Genomic DNA, 15078 nt, shown 5'->3' with positions numbered 1-15078 from the left:
GAGAGAGAGAGAGAGAGAGAGAGAGAGAAAAGGGAGAGAGAGAGAGAGAGAGAGAGAGAGAGAGAGAGAGAGAGAGAGAGAGAGAGAGAGAGAGAGAGAGAGTGTGTGTGTGAGTGTGAGTGAGTGAGTTAATCTTTTAAATAAAAATCAAGTACAAAGTGATACTGCCTTTTCAATTTATTCTTTTGTTTGAGTTCTATTTTTTCTTTCTTTTAAATTCCCAGCTCATTATTGTGTATTTTCCAAAGCGCATAGTGCGGGTGGTTGGATGGGAGCATCACCCTTGAATCATATACCTATGATGTTCGCATGGGTGTACGATCCGATAGTGCGGGTGGTTGGATGGGAGCATCACCCTTGAATCATATACCTATGATGTTCGCATGGGTGTACGATCCGATAGTGCGGGTGGTTGGATGGGAGCATCACCCTTGAATCATATACCTATGATGTTCGCATGGGTGTACGATCCGATAGTGCGGGTGGTTGGATGGGAGCATCACCCTTGAATCATATACCTATGATGTTCGCATGGGTGTACGATCCGATAGTGCGGGTGGTTGGATGGGAGCATCACCCTTGAATCATATACCTATGATGTTCGCATGGGTGTACGATCCGATAGTGGCGGGTGGTTGGATGGGAGCATCACCCTTGAATCATATACCTATGATGTTCGCATGGGTGTACGATCCGATAGTGCGGGTGGTTGGATGGGAGCATCACCCTTGAATCATATACCTATGATGTTCGCATGGGTGTACGATCCGATAGTGATGTCGTTTCTTCTTCTCTTTACTAGCCTATCCTGCTTCTTTGGTTTGTGATTGTATTTTTGACAGGAGATATTTTTTTCCCTGTAAATCCTCTGCCTGTTTGTTCTTGGTTATTTATAATTTAGCTTATGATATCTTTAGGTTATGATTTTGATTGACATTTTTACTATTTTTGTTAGATTGCTTGTTTTTTTTTGTTTCAGCGGTCTCTCATATAACCTCAATTGTGTTGGAAGAGACCTAAAGCAACAAACAAACAAACAAAAAAGCGCACAGTATAACAATATTTTGATAAAGACAGTAGTAGAAAGCAGATGGTTCTGCAGTTCAGTGCAGAAATGTGGTCTAATGGTATGATACTCGCTTTCGGATCTGAGGGTCCTGTGTTCGAGCCTCATTTGGCGCATGGTTGCGTCCTTGGAAATAAGGCTTTTTACTCACATTCTCAGGTGTAAAATTAGTACTTGGCTGAAGACAACGTTGTTTCTGTCTGAAAATTTTTTTTTGTAATATCGCCTAACAGGCGTCATGTCCCGTCCTACATGTTAAGTGTTGCTGTTGGCCCGGGACCCCTTGTAAAGCGCACCTCTCTGACTAGGTTAGAAAAAGAAGAGGGTAGGGAGGAGGAGGAGGAGGAAGAAGGAAGAGGAGGATAAGAATAAGAGTAAGAAGGAAGATTAGGAGAATGAGGGGGGAAAGGAATAAAAAAAGAATGAAAAGGAGGAGGGGCGGGTTGATGAAACGGAAAAGAAAAGGGAGGAGGAGAAAGATGGTCATAGAACGTTACTTTTTGCCATCTCCCCGATTAGAGCTGTAATGATCATTTTGTTATGAATTGAAGATTTCGTGACAGCTTATTGTGACCGATCGTCTCAAAACAGTATTATGTCGGGGTTGAACCAGATGCTAAAAAGTCAAATTAGAGCTAAACAGGTCAAAATTCTGAATTATTGCTATTCAGCACACTAAGATATGATATCTATTCTCCCCAATAACACATAAAAACTCTACCCAAGTTTAAATTTCTGGCTATAAATTAAATATTCAGGGGGCTGATTCATGGAGCGGGACTATGGTAGTCTCAGACTATAGCAAAGTCTGAGACTTTGTAGTCTAAGACTTTGGGAAGTCAGAGACTACGGAAAGTAAGCTATTCATGGAGTCAGACTTCGTCCCTGACTTTCAAGTCTCTGACTACGCTTGCGAAGTCTCAGACTACAGAGGTCAATCTATTTTTAACTGGGGATTCCTCGGAAACGTATCACAAAACGTCATAGAAATGTGTTACTTTTCTAGCTGCGCATGCGTCATACGGAGTGGCACAGAAATCATATTTATTTCTTCTTCGTGTTTGTTTTGATCGTTTTTTTTTTTGTTTGTTTTGTTGTTGTTTTTTCCCCACAAATAAAACTAGTGCGAGACAAGTTTAGGGGTGTAAAAATTGTTTGAGAATGTGTGTGTGTAATGTTTTTTGTAAATATAAATAACGATGGCACTTAAATGATTCTTATCCACGGTGTAGAATTGTTCTAAGTAGAGAGCGGTGGGCGCTGCCTGAAGCATGGGGTCCCGAAAATACTAACGAAAGAGTGATGATGGAGAGGAATCGGTGGAAACAATACAGACAATGGGCGTTTCGGGCACAAACCCTTCGTCGGCACAACAATAAACTAATAAACGTTGAAAACAAATAAGATGATATGCAGTATAAATTGCATCGTCTGTACTCAACGATGGTTGGAGTGTGAACGAATCGTTAGCGCGGTGTGATAGAAATGATAAGGCCAGTGAGAGACGTGACATTTCTAGAAAATAATGGACGATAAAAGACATAAAAGAAATGTAATAGTAGTCGTAGTAGTAGTAGTAGTAGTAGTAGTAGTAGTATTTAGTAGTAGTAGTAGTAGTAGTGTAGTAGTAGTAGTAGTAGTAGTAATGGTAGTAGTTGTAATAGTAGTTGTAGTAGTAGTATAGTAGTAGTAGAAGTAGTAAAGTAGTATAGTAGTAGTAGTAGTAGTAGTAGTAGTAGTAGTAGTAGTAGTAGTAGTAGTAGTAGTAGTAGTAGTAGTAGTAGTAGTAATGGTAGTAGTTGTAATAGTAGTATTAGTAGTAGTAGTAATAGTAGTAGTAGTAGCAGCAGTAGTAGTAGTAGTAGTAGTAGTAGTAGTAGTAGTAGTAGTAGTAGTAGTAGTAGTAGTAGTAGTAGTAGTAGTAGTACTACTAGTAGTAGTAGTAGTAGTACTAGTAGTAGTAGTAGTAGTAGTAGTAGTAGTAGTAGTAGTAGTAGTAGCAGTAGTAGTAGTAGTTGTTGTTGTTGTTGTTGTTGTTGTTGTTGTTGTAGAAGTTGTAGTAGTAGTAGCAGCAGTAGTAGTGGTAGTAGTTGTAGTCGTAGTAGGAGTAATGATAATAGTGAAAGTAGCAGCAGCAGCAGCAGCAGCAGTAGTAGTAGTAGTAGTAGTAGTAGTAGTAGTAGTAGTAGTAGTAGTAGTAGTAGTAGTAGGAGGAGGAGGAGGAGGAGGAGGAGGAAGTTACTATGAAACTGTGTGTTGGGGGAGGGGGGGGGGGGGGGGGGAGGAGGAGTCCCTGCAGAGTGTTTTGAATGGGCAAGGTGAGGAGTGTATGTGTGATTGTCGAATCTTCGAAAAAAAGTAAAGAAATTAAAATAAACAAAACCAAAAAATAAATAAATAAAAATAAATATAAAATCAAAAACTGTCGGGTATTCTTGTTCTAATCGCTGTACAATTACTTCCCCCAGCGTAGAGGACATATGATCTTGAAATTTAGTCCCAGACTACGATATTTACGCCTGCTAAATCGCGGGTGTAAATTTCACCCGTTTAGTCCCTCGTTTAGTCTAAGACTTCGCGTAGTCCGGCTTCATGAATATCTTACAACGCCTTTTAGTCTGAGACAACGGATTTAGTCTAGGACTATCGTCGTAGTCCCGCTCCATGAATCAGACCCCAGCATTTTAATCATCCTGACATAATACCGTTTTGAGACGAGGGGTCACATTTATGGTTTACACGGCGAAAACAGATTCTTTGTTAACAAATAAATCTAATTTAAGGCTTTATCAAACAACAGATGTTTTCTGAACGACGGGACACCGAGGCAGTGACGACACGGTGCAGATGTTACCTGATCTGCTTTAGACAGGCATTTTATTATTGCCAAGATTTGATAATTCCTTTTTTCAAAGTTACAGAAACTCAAAACAATTTAACCGTTGATATGAACTGGAAATCCTAATCACCATCACTATCATCCCCAATTCCATAAAATAAAATAAAATAAAATAAAATTCCCTTTAGTCATCCCCACGGGGAAATTTGTCTTTAGGGTCTTTTCCAAGGGAATAACCCAGGCGTCAGCCGCAGAACAGCACCGCAAACTGAGCTAGGGTGAGGTGACTTACTCAAGGCCACACAACGCAGCGGCGGGTGATTGAACTCGGTACCTTTCGGGTAGGAAGCAAAGACCATACCATGAGCCACGCTGTCCCTAATAATATAATATTAATATTAATAATGTTATATAAAACCGGTATTTTAAGGTACCCATTTGCGGCTATGTGGTCTTGTCGTATGACACTCGCTTTCGGATCAGAAGGTCCTGGGTTCGAGCCTCGCGCTCGGCGCATAGTTGAGTCCTTTGAAAAGGCTCTTTACTCACATTCTCTCATCGTACTCAGGTGTAAAATGAGTACCTGGCCGTTAACAGCGTTGTCTTTGTCCGAAAATTGTAATATCGCCTAACAGGCGTCATGTCCCGTCCTAAATGTTAAATTTTGCTGTTGACCAGGGATCCCTTGTAAATCGCTTTGAGCACATTTAGTGGATATTGCGCTATATAAAGCTCAAAAGCTCAATATAACAGACCTATCACTTATAATAATTTATTCGGTGCAGTTCTCGACACATTTTGGATCACCAACTTGAGCTTCATGTTTTTAAAAAATATTTTCACATTTAGATTATTCTAGTTACATTTTGATTGGATAAGTGGTCAAAATAATATTGTTATTTTACTCAGAGATAAGGGTGTGTTAATAGGCTTCAACAGTCGTGACGTCACTTCCCTCGTAATGACGCGTAGTAACTTAGTAACTGGTTCTAAACTATCGGATCAATGGCGGATGCCCTTATGAAATATTACTCTGACGAGCATAAAAGTGTACCCAGAGGAGAAATATATTATAAATCTGATCATGTTTTGACTTTTATACATTCTGATCACATGGCATGTGAAAAAGTTCTAACCAGCATGAAGAATATAAAGTACCGATTTTCTTTGTTTAGAACCAAGATGCTCGTTGCTGGGCGGACGTGACATCAGACTATTGAATCCAATTAATAAATTTCACTCCATTGCTTTTATTCTAAATCAGACTTGCTTTGTACTACGAAAAATCAGTAGTATTACGACATTTTGGCTCCAATTTCGAAACTTCATGAACATGAACATCATGTGCGGCTATGTGGTCTTGTGGTATGACACTCGCTTTCGGATCGGAAGGTCCCGGGTTCGAGCCTCGCGCTCGGCGCATAGTTGAGTCCTTGGAAAAGGCTCTTTACTCACATTCTCTCACCGTACTCAGGTGTAAAATGAGTACCTGGCCGTTAACAGCGTTGTCTTTGTCCGAAAAATTGTAATATCGCCTAACATGTTAAATGTTGCTGTTGGCCAGGGACCCATTGTAAAGCGCATTGAGCACATTTAGTGGATATTGCGCTATAGATAGTATGCTGATGACGTCACGCAATGACCTACTTTAGTTCCGGATGGCAAAAGAACTTGGCTGGCTTGTAAACATTGATGTGAAACAAGCTCTAGTCCAATTTTTAAAACGTGAAACGTGCCAAATAACTGCATAATCATCGGATGCACTAGAAGACAGGGTCGAGATGGAGTCAAAATGTTCAGGTTACCATCCATTAGGAAGACGAAGGACCCAAAAATAATAAATTTAACCCAGCGGAGACAGTTGCAGCGATCAGAAGAAAGGGATTTGGCGATGGCTCAAATCTAACTTGCAGCCACCGAGTTTGCAATGATCATTTTGTTAAAGGTAAGAATTGATGGATTAATTAAAATCTTAAATATTATATATACGATATGAATTAATTTTAATTATTGTGAACAAAGCAAGTTTACTTCGCTCCAACACCATCATGTAGCCATTGTGGGCCATGGCCATAGCATGTCACGGAGTTGGCGGCAACCGACCAAGGTCCTTGCCTTAATTTCTGACGTTGCAAGTTTATGATTTAGTAAATATGTGTTTTATTCTTTTTCATGGAAGAGAAATCAAATCAAAAATTTTCAAACTCAGTGGTCTAACAAAATCTACGGAGAGATTTTTCACCGATGTGACTTTTCTATGCGAAACTCCGAAGTTGGAGAAATCATCTGACTCATCTCAGACTCAGATGTAATCTGTAGTCTGTAGTCGGTCTAGAAGGAATCATTTTAATTTTATGGTCCGGATGGATGATCTTTTATTTGTTGTGTTTAGTTATCAGATAGGACCATGAATATTTCATGCATTTCTCGTGCAACATACTCTAAATCAAAACCAAATGCCTCATTACCGATAGTGATAGGGTTACTTTCGTTTTCAAGCTTTGGCTTTTATGAGATTAGGAAGTCTTTCACTGTTGTTCTGATCATTCATTTTAGAATTATAATGTTCCAGTTTATAACTTATGCTTTGTCAAGATTATTTTATTGTGCATTTTAAAAACATGTTCTCCATTTGAAGAAATATTAAAAGTAAGGTTGCGTTTTTCTTAAGTTTTTTTTTCCGTTCCTCCGTTGGTGGTGTATTGTAAAGTAACACGAACAAACTGCTTTTCTACACCGCTGTTGGACATGTAAATGCTAGTTTTTGACAGAAGTTTAACACGCTGCTTAGTGATTGCCAGTGTCAGTTTATAATGATAGTAATGGTTATTTTTTTACTGACAAAATTAATATAATAATTATTATTTTAAATTTTAATCCAAAGAAAGAAACAATCGACCTCTATCAATCCACTAAAATGACTTTTCATAATTTTCATAGTTAGAAACTAATTTTAACTCAAGGTGAGGATTAGTTATAATGTTTCGTATAGTCATTGAATTAGGGCCTTCATGTGGAATTTTTCCCAAATATGACAATAATAATAATAAAAAAATTTCAATTAAAAAAAATTGTCCTTTGGGATCCCGATACTTTAATTGCAGCTATGTGGTATAGGTATCACCGTCATTTTGGAAGGATTAGGGTTCCAGACCCGTTCTGAGCAGTTGAGTCATTGGGAAAGGAACGTTATTCACATTCTCTCACCATACTCAGGCATAAATTGGGTAACTGGCTTTTAACATAGGCCTGTAAATTTGCCGGCATTTCTGGCAATTTCGCTCTGCCGGAACAAAAAATTAATTAAAATACTTTTTCATTTTGTTTAACAGCTATTGAATTGGTAAAATTCTAAGAAAATATTCTGGGAAATGGGGATTTTTGCTCATGTTATTGAAAAAGCTTCAGCTCGAGGATTTTCAGGCAAGTTTTTCAGGGGGCAGATGCAGGCCTGTTAAACAGCATTGTCTCTTTCCGGAAAAAATGTAATATCGCCTAACAAGCATCATGTCTCGACCTGCATGTAAAGTCTTGCTGTTGATAATAATAATAATGGTATAGATTTATAGTGCGCCAAACATCCCTTCATCAGGAGGGCTCTGGGCGCAAAACATAGATTAACTTAATCATGAAGCCCTAACACAGTACACGAACAACGCTAATTATACACATAATCAAAAGAAAGCCTGTCGGAATAAGAATGTCTTCAATCGACGCTTGAATTCATCTAGTGAAGAAGTGTTGGCTATAAACCCTTGCAAAGCGCTTTGAACAAATTTTCATTTCATGGAAATTGCACTATATAATTGTTCTACCTTTGTTCTAATTTGACAAAGCTTGATGTAAATTTAACGGAAAGCTTAAGCATTGTAAAAAAAAAATAATTTAAAAATTGAGCTTTATATTATAGCGCAATATCCACTAAATGTGCTCAAAGCGCTTTACAAGGGGTCCCTGGTCAACAGCAACATTTAACATGTAGAGCATGTTTTTAGGCGACACTACAATTTTTCGGACAAAGAAAACGCTGTAAACGGCCAGGTATTCATTTTACACCTGAGTACGGTGAGAGAATGTGAATAAAGAGCCTTTTCCAAGGACTCAACTATGCGTCGAGCGCGAGGCTCGAACCCATGACCTTCCGATCCAAAATCGAGTGTCATACCACTAGACCACATAGCCACACAAGGACCAGGACCAGATTGTAATAGGCAAGAAATGACGTAATATATTTCAAAAATCAATATTTTTGCCTTTACAGGAAGGCCAGCATCACTGCTTGATGAAACTGATCCTGATTGGGTTCCAACGTTAAAGCTTGGACATGGGGCAGAGAAAAAAACAGACCATTACTCATGTCTTAAAGATAGGAACAAACGCAATGACTGCAGGCAGCAACGGCTCTAGTTGAACAATCAACAATTGGAGAAACTAGCTCAATCATTGACCATGTAAATGTAAGTGTATTGATTGTATCTGTTTAAAACAATATTTATGTAGGCATGATATCTCTTCCTACATGTTAATGTTAATGTTTCTGTTGGCTTGGGACATCTTGTTAGAGTGCTTTGGGTGGATATTGCATGCGCTATATAAAAATAAAAGCAGATCTCACTCTCAGGAAATTTAATAGGTCCAAATCAAGCAATTTTTGGGGGTAAAAAGTGAGATTAGCAACGTTTGTGCCGTTCATTACACTTTAAGGTCATTGCATTGCCAGTTGAAAGGAAGTTGAATAGAGAGTGAAAAGATTGTAGATCTATGCACATAACAATAGACAAAGGGCACAAAATCATATTTCATATTGCAAAGTTAAGACACAAATCTATGACTATGAGGAATGTAATAAGACAAAGGGGAATAGAGCACATATCAAGTGACTTCATTTGCTCATAAGGTATGTAAGGAATGCCTGTCTGGTGAGCCAGTAATGAAGTCAAAAGTTTGTCCAAATTGTTGGTGCAAGAACTGACATCAAGAGAAGTTTTTTTTCAAATAACCAGACTGTACAAAAGCTTACATGGTTGAGTTTTAAGACTTTTAACTTCAGAGATAATAAATAACTGAACAAAAACCATCACTTCATTTGAATCAAAAGCTTTGTCTTTATTATGTTGATTAATTTTGTTTTATTGAATGAATGGGCAATGACAATTAATAAAAGAGGAAGATCCATTAAATTTGAGGGAAATGAAATGAATACTATTGTGAGCATGTCCTTCTATGCTATGGATAGGTTGCCTTTTAGGATAGTTCATACAAAATTAGAAAATCCTGAAGGTTTTTGTCTTTGACTATAGCGTTACAAATTTTAAAAATATAGATTCTCTTTATTCACCTCTAGGGAAAATTTGTCTTTGGAGTCTATTCTAAAGGGACACTGAAATAACCCAGCCATTGCCGCAACACAGCGCCACAAACTGAGCTAGGGCTGAGGTGACTTGATCAAGGCCACACAACGTAGTGACAAAGTGTTCTTATGATGAGATAGATAGAATTAAATGAGTTCACCCATATTGATTTATTCCTCAATTATTAAGATCTGGGAGGAAATGTTTTATTAACCTTAGCTAAATGAATATATTAATATTATAGTCTACATGTTATTTTTACAAGCCAATTGTCATTTCATTGTGGTAAAAGGCAATCTGCACAAATCAGCAGAATGACCAATCAAACGTTTTTTTACAGAAGCATGTACCTATTCCCTATGTATGTACAAAATACACACGCTGGCAACAAATTAAATTAAAAAATTAATAAATTATATGGCATAAAAGAAAAAATCAAACATTCCCAGAAATGTAAAATATTATGGGCTAAGTTTGTCCATTTTATTGGTTATAGCTAGCGGTATCTACAAGAAGTTGATGGTTAGGTGCAGCGCTTGTTACACTCAATGGAATTTCCCGTGTAGAGAAAACATATATGTGTGTTTTTTGTATACTGGTGTAGGAAATACAGTTCTTATTTTTTTTCTTTTTTTTTGGCGAAGGCCAATAATTGCCCGAACATTACAGTACAGCAGATTTTCTGAGCATACATAGTTTGATTCCACAGGTGATAGAATTACATTTAGTTTTTAAAATATTTGCGTGTTACTTGAAGAGTTTGTAAATAAATAGTTTTAGAATTTTTAGGTTTGCCAGTAATTTTGTGCTCGATGATAAATATTTAACATTTGCTGTACGGAGCAATGGTGATCCACAACTCTATTTTTTTAAAAGAATAGATTTCCTCATAAATATACCAAACCATTTTGGAATTTATCATTAGGTTCAGGCACTATTGGCATTTGAAGTTGAAGTCAAAGAAAAACTTTAAAAAAAAATTATTTTGACCTGTAAAATGAATGACTTGCATATTTGAGGAAATGGGGCTTAAGTTTTCTTTGTTTTCAAACATATTAAGATATTAAAATTAAAATTCCCAGTGACACGATAGACGCCAGAGGTGGTAGGTCAATAATGTACTATTTGCTCTATGTATTAACTTAATCTTGGTATTTCTTTTACAGGATTGTGAAGACAGACATTTCAGGTTCCCATCTTGATGCTGAGCAGAAAGCACTTGTCGACACACGGAGTCCACTATAACCCAATTTTTGGGAATGGCGAACCTGAAACGAAAAGAAAGCAGTCAGACATTTTATTCATTCTTTTCCAATAATGCTTGATTTTATATACCTTTGTAATCCTTTTCATTCTTTTCATTAGACTAATACATGTGTTAAACATTTTTACTTTTGCCCGAAATGTTTGTGAAAAAATTGTACTAGTTGTTGTATTACTTCTGTTACCATTATTATATAGCAATGACTATGAAAAATGTTTTTTTTCTCTTTTTAAAGAAAATTTTTGTCTAAAATCCAAGCCCTTTCTCCACTGAGTAAAAATGTTTTTGAATTTTGAAAATCCATTCATAAATAAACAAGTTATACAGTTTTAAAGGTGTCATTTACCTGGATGACCCGCAAAGAGGAAAAAAACGCGAAAATATGGGATGCTTTTTCGGCATTTTTTTTTTTCGACCTTTGGTTGTATCTTGCGTAATAAGTGGATTAAAAGATTGAAACTTGAAGAGCAAATTAGGATGGTGTTTTGTCAAATATGGGAAAAGTACTCGTCATATTCATATGAAATTTTACAACCAAAAAGAAGAAATGTTCATGTATTACCTTGTCAGCGACAAAAACTCCACGCCCGGTAGTTTTAGAAATATTTTACTCCAAAGAGAAAAATCTATTTTTAACGGTCTTCTGGTAATCGCACGAGTTTTGTCGCTTGACATAATCTAAAATGACCTTTTTTCTAACAGTGTGCCAACTTTCAGTCATATTCATAGATAAACAGCGTCGAAATTAATTTTTTTAAATAGCATATACGAAACGGCTTCATCCCATATTTTGACGCGAATTCGGGCACTTCGTGAGCGAAAAAGAGGCCCAAAGATTTGTGCGGGATAGTCATTGCTATATTATATGTTCTGCAATAATATTCAAAACCTAATAATATTTTTGAATTGGCAAATAAATAGAAATCCATTGTATATTTAAACATGAAGTTGGAGCACAATAAAGAAAATAAAGTACTGTAATGACTTTTTTTAAAATTTGTTTTATCCGTTGCTTTTGTAATTTGATGGTGAATGCTTGATTGAGTTCTCATTTTTCTACCCTGGGTGTGGGGTCATTGACCTTCCATTGTGGGCAAGGTCATTATTGCTTTCTTCACCCCCTATGTCTGTATTCCTTTTTCAGGTAGCTTTCTATCTTTGTTTTGGAATAAGATTACATGCTTTTTTTCCCTGTCCTTAGATGAGAGAGTGACAAATGGATGTAAATTTATTTTGTAAATTTATAATCAACATTTTATAAACAATAGACTGGGTGGGGTCTTTGACTTCCCATGGTGGCAAGAGGTCATGCTGTGTCCTCTATCCCTTATATTGTTTTCCAAGTTTCTTTATGTCCTTGTCTTGGAATGAGATTACTTGGTTTTGTCCTTTCTCTTGCTGAGAGAGAAACAGTCAAATGAATATTGTTGGTTTTGGGAAAAAAAAAATTTTTTGTCTTGTAAATCAGTTCGCGTAAAATTTTATTATATTATATATATGTGTGTATATATAATATGGGGGGCGAAGTGGCCGAGTGGTTAAGGCAGTGCACTGTGATCCGGATGACCCAGGTTCGAGCCCCGCTTCAGGCACTTTCGTTTTTTTTCCTTGAGCAAGATTATTAACCCCCAATTTGCTCACTTGGACAACATGGGTGATTCCTGTTGACATCAGACATCTTGTTTGATGAGTTATCTATATTCCTTCGTGGAATGCCTAGGCGACGATATCTTATGATATCGCTGCGCAAAAGGCATAACGTAACTTAATATAATATAATAAAAAAATAATACGTGAACGTTTGAGTGTATTCCTCTTAGGGGGGACCTGTGCTTGTGTCAGGATGAGACTTTTGGGTGTTATCAGACTTAGTACACTGATAGCATTCTCTTGGAATCTACATTTGTTCCTCTTTGTCTTACTTTTCTTGTGTGCTTTTAATTGTAAATCTGGAAATTTTTACAATCCCATTTTATTCCTTTTTACTGGTGCTGAAATGTGTCGCAAGTGCAGTAAAACCCTTAAATCAAACATAAACATTTGAGTGTATTCCGTCTCTGGATGGAACTGTTAGGCGATCTCAAAACTAAGCACATTAATAACTTTGATCTACTTCTGCTCTGTATTTGATCCAAGCCCATTTTTCTTACTACGTATTTCGCAACAGCTTTTAATTGTGCTGAAAATGACCTAATAGTGTCGCAAGCACCAAAAGTTGTCCATCAGAACCATTAGGTCTATAGAGCCAGATTTCATCCCAGTTTCTATAGTGTGAAAATAATAACTTGTTACCCTTCGAATAGGGCGCTTTTCTATTGCCAAATTACTGCTGGGTGTACAAAAATAAAAGAAAGGGGAGGGGGTGGGGTCTTAACTTCATCTAGAATATATCTCGGTCTCTTTGATTGTGAAATGGGTGCTCTATCGAGTTAACGGGACTGCCATGAGTCGCAAAACCATTTAAATGTTTATGTCCGAACACACTGACTGAGCAAATGTGAGTAAAGAGGCTTTTCCAAGGACTCGACTGAGTCTCCCATAGTAGAACTTGAACCTATTAAAGAAGTTTCTTATTTCTTTTTTTTTTTTTTAAGTTATTCATATTCTAGTTCAAGAAAATTCATTGTAATGAATATAGCCATGTGATAAAAACCTCTATATCGTATTATCAATCCTGCATGGAGTAATATAAATAAATGTAGAAATCAAAATAATAATATGTAATAACAGTAATAATAATCATAGAAGTGAGATGAAAAGGGGGGGGGGGGGGGGGGGGGGGGGGGGGGGGGGGGGTTACCTTAGCAGCTAGTACCACTTTCCCACAGCTAGGAGGCTTAAACCATTTTACATCCGTCACCCATCCATTGTAGGCCTGATTATAAGTAGTCAGTCCCCTGTAAGCCTGAAAAAAAAAATTGTGGCAATGGTGGTAATATTATTAATTGAAACTAGAGGATAAAAACTGTTGTTATCACACTTAGTTAACAACAGTGAATTAAATTTGCTGTGAAATGTGGAGTACTCATCTGAAAGGTTATTAGAATTATTCAGAGAGACACAATTCCATAACTCAACATCAGCCGTGGGGCTAAAAATTATATAGTTGGGGGATTGAGTAAAATATCGAATAAAAAAGTAGTCATTCAATGGAGCCGAAGTTTAACCTGGTTTGAAAAGCGCGAAACGGACCATAGCAATTGCTACCCTTTAGATAGGACTCTAGTCTATGTCAAAGTACTTTCCGCTAGATCTAACAGACTCAGCTACCCAATCACTGCTGGATTGACAAGGGGAGTGGGATTAGAAAAAAAATATTCACTCGGGATCAAGCTCAGTCCCTTGGAATGGGGTGGGGCTTTTAAAACAGTCTTATGGGCATGATGTTTTGTTACTGTATTAATCAGTTTGATTTGGACGCGGGACCACATTGATTTCATAGTCATTGCCTGCCCTGGTGTTTTTAATTTAAATTATTATTTATAATCTTTGGTGAATTCGGAGGAATTCATCACCTTAAAGGCAAAATAGTTTAAATTTGAATGTAACCACAAAGTCTCATTGATCCACTACTTAGACTGACTTAACTTAGACTAAACTTACTAAGACTAAGACTAAGATGATCACGACTCGTGAAGCAGGTCATATCATATTAATATTCCCGTGTCAGGTTCGACATATCTGTCTTCTGTGATTTTTTGAGAATAAATCTTACAATTAGCCGTGAATGGTGTAACATAGTATAGGTATAGCATAGGGAAACGATTAAATAATACACTTACCGTGAAATGTGTAGACCGTGTAGACAGAAACTTGTGGTCGTGACGAGGTAGTTCGCTACATCAAACGATGAGACTGGCTGTAGTTCCTAAAGATTATGGCACCAGTCGTGTTCACAAATGGCATAGGGGTCTACATCATTAACGGGAATTTTTAAAAAAATATATTTATGTCTAGAACCAGAAAAATATGGAAGATTATCGACAGAAACTAATATTTTACTATTCTACGCCATTGTCTTCCATTGCTTTCTGCCAGCCGGAAGTAAACTTCCACTCCGATCAGCTGTTTAACCGCATACTATCTATATAAAAGCTCAATTTTTAAAAAAATTTAAAACATTTCTAAGTCATTAAAACTTATTGAAAATAAAAGTTGATTTCAGATTACATATTTTAAAGGATTTTGAGGTGTTATTTCTAGCCATTAATTGTGAGGCAAATTGCTGATCTGTAAAGTGACTACAATTTGTATCAACTAAAAATTATAATTTTTAAAATTTTCAAGTAGGCAGGTTGCTAAAGCATTTTGAAGTGACAATTTATACAAACGAGGAGAACAATCCTGCTTTCTGGATTTATTAATTTTTTTTCTTCCGGATCGTATTCATATCCGGATACCCCCCCCCCCCCCCCCCCCCCCCCCCCCCAACCAAATATAGACATAAATATTTTAACCGGACTTTCAGCTTCTCGAGTTGGTTGGGGTCTTCTGACCTCACACGGTGGGCAGGAGGTTACTTGGTGTGTTTTTAAAAAATCCCTTATATCTGTTTTCC

At 37.0% G+C, this 15078-nt stretch overlaps 2 long non-coding RNA genes across 3 annotated transcripts; one reads left to right on the top strand and one right to left on the bottom strand.

The window, feature by feature from the left end:
- Positions 1 to 5560: 5560 nt before the first annotated feature.
- LOC144973724 (uncharacterized) lies at positions 5561 to 11516 on the top strand. Of its 2 annotated transcripts, none has more exons than XR_013645607.1 (3): positions 5561 to 5850; positions 8167 to 8362; positions 10423 to 11516. It is a non-coding gene; the product is annotated as an uncharacterized LOC144973724 (long non-coding RNA). The 2 variants fall into 2 exon arrangements; XR_013645608.1 differs by lacking the exon at positions 5561 to 5850 and adding an exon at positions 5968 to 6052.
- On the bottom strand, positions 8987 to 14583 carry LOC144973725 (uncharacterized). The gene is made up of 3 exons (XR_013645609.1): positions 14303 to 14583; positions 13321 to 13425; positions 8987 to 10524 (listed from the first exon to the last, which is right to left on the bottom strand). It is a non-coding gene; the product is annotated as an uncharacterized LOC144973725 (long non-coding RNA).
- Between the last annotated feature and the right edge of the window lie 495 nt (positions 14584 to 15078).

The sequence above is a fragment of the Berghia stephanieae genome, chromosome 5 (assembly GCF_034508935.2).
Source record: "Berghia stephanieae isolate SIO BIC M18660-M18661 chromosome 5, UCSD_Bste_1.3, whole genome shotgun sequence".
In the NCBI taxonomy this organism is placed as follows: domain Eukaryota; kingdom Metazoa; phylum Mollusca; class Gastropoda; order Nudibranchia; family Aeolidiidae; genus Berghia; species Berghia stephanieae.
This window is presented reverse-complemented; position numbering and strand designations above follow the sequence as displayed.